Genomic DNA, 2551 nt, shown 5'->3' on the forward strand with positions numbered 1-2551 from the left:
TCACTACTTAAATCTAACAACCCACCATGGTACCACCTTAGAGTAATCAAAGTAAATCCACTCATCTCTTACCTGAAGACAATAAAAAAAAACTAAATAGTAATTATAGACAAACTCTAACCTGAGGACAATCCAAAAAAAATAAAATAGTACTTAAAAATGAACAGAATACAACACAGTAGCAAACGAACACTATACAACACAGTACTTAGCTTCTCTATGAACATAAATACAACACAGTAGCAGACTAGCAGCTTCTCTATTAACATAATACTAAGAAGAACATAAATACAACACTCTATGAACATAATACTAAGACGAACTAAATACAAAATCACACAACTTAGACGAGAAAGGAAATTACCTATTCATGAAAAATGTGATATAATATGGTGTAAATGAAAACCTAACACTATAATCGTAAGCCGCATATAAGATTTCACACAATATTAATCTTAATTTCGTGAATCAACAAAAACACCAGAAGATAAATCACAAATTCGACATAAGGGATAAAGAACTAACATGTTACGAAATCAATTGATAAACCACGAAATAAAGTTGACAATACACAACAAAATCGTTCGATTATAGCAAATCGATTGATGATCACCAGAAATGGAGAAGGAGATGATAGCAACATCGTTCTTTGTTCTTTTACGTTTTAGGATTTTTCTTTGTTCTTTTACTTTACGGGGGAAATGGGGGAAAAACAAGGAATGGGATATTCAAGGCGGGGGACCCAGCGCGTGGAATCACGCAGGACGATTTATTTGGTTTATGTGTTGAGGTCAGCACTTAGATGTGTTGAAAATAGAGAAACATAAAGTTCAAGTGGGTAACCCGTGAAGTTGGAGTGTGTAGTTGGGATTTCGGGTTTAGGTTAGGGGGTTTTAGTCCATTTTATCTATAAAATACAAGGAAAATTGTGCGAGTTGACAAACATTGTCACACCTTTTTTCGCGCGTGGAGCGGTAAGGATTTTTCCAATTTAAGTGACCGTATTGATTAAGAATAATTACTTTTTCAGAGTTGCCACTTGGAATTGAGTTGTGGTGTTCCAAGTCACCCTTTTTTCTTTTAAATCCCTAATCAAAAGTAAATGACTCTTTGTTTGGTCTACGAACCAGAATTTCAGAAAAGAAATTCTGTTGACCGAGGGGAAGGTATTAGGCATCCCTCGAGTCTCGTGGTTCTAGCACGGTCGCTTTTATTGTCTTATACTTCTTTTAACTATTTTTTGGATATATTTTATATGCTATAGTTTTGCTCATATTTTTATTGTTGAATTTTTATTAGTCTTAAACCGAAGCATAACTGCTTTCTTGATCTTGACGTTTAGAGGCATAACTGTCTTCGTCGCATTTCACCTAATAATTGTCTATAAGTCTTATGTTAAATTGAATGAAAATCAATATTTTATGGACAAGGTGCGTCACCGCATCCTTGAATCATTCTTTTTATTGTATCAAGAAAAATGTGTAACCACATTCTTAATTAAAATCAATATTTTTTAACATGCGTAAAACACATCTAATGTTATAAGACAAATATCAAATTATATTTTTATTTGTTTTATCTTAAAATTAATGGCAAAATTAGACATACACATATTGTAATTTCTTATTAATCTAACAAAAAAAGTGATGTTTTTAATATTAGATAAAGTTGACTAAACAAACTATTAGAATAATTTTGTTGGACATTTAGTTGATTTTGGTTGGACATGAGAGCTATTTAATTGATAACAACATGTGGTATAAAGATGAAAAATAAAGGGAAATTTTTCAAAATGTCAATATTTTAACATTTAAGAGGGCTCATTAGCAACACTTTCAATATTTAGTAAAAATGTCAAAATTTTAATTTGTTATGTATCTTATTTATGTTTTTATTATTTGTTTTTATTTAAAGAATAGAATTATTTAAAAACTCAAGGGAGAGAATATTAAAAAAAAAAAAGGTAAAGATCACTTAATTTTTTCATTAGTTACATTTTCAAATAAAATTCAAACTTTGTTCTTTTTTTTCCTCCATAATCTTATTCTTTTTTTTATTAGTTTTGTATTCATTCCAATAGGTATGCCAAATGAATTTATAATTATCTAAGAAACATATTTGTATTCATATATTTTTTTTCATGTGTATTTATTTGTTTATACGAAAATTTTGTATTTCGTATTCATTTCAATATGTATTTTATTCGTATTTCTATTTATTCTCTAGTTTTTATTTAGAATATTGTATAATAATATATAAAATACAAAAAAGTAGTACGGTGAAAAAGTGAGACAATAGTTTTTAGAGAAGGAACATATCACTTAAAATTCTCATCATTAACAATTTCAAAAAAAAAAACAACTTTTTCATTCTATTAGATCAACTTTCCTTTGTTATGTTTTCATTTTAATTGTGTACCAATATTTTTTACATTTTATGTGCTCACTTTACCATTCAAATTAAAATTAATTTTTTTTCTTTCAAACTACAAATTGTATTTCGGTCATCAAAATTGTATTACTTGATTACCATATATATATATATATATATA

Source organism: Solanum pennellii, chromosome 11 (assembly GCF_001406875.1).
Source record: "Solanum pennellii chromosome 11, SPENNV200".
NCBI classification, from domain to species: domain Eukaryota; kingdom Viridiplantae; phylum Streptophyta; class Magnoliopsida; order Solanales; family Solanaceae; genus Solanum; species Solanum pennellii.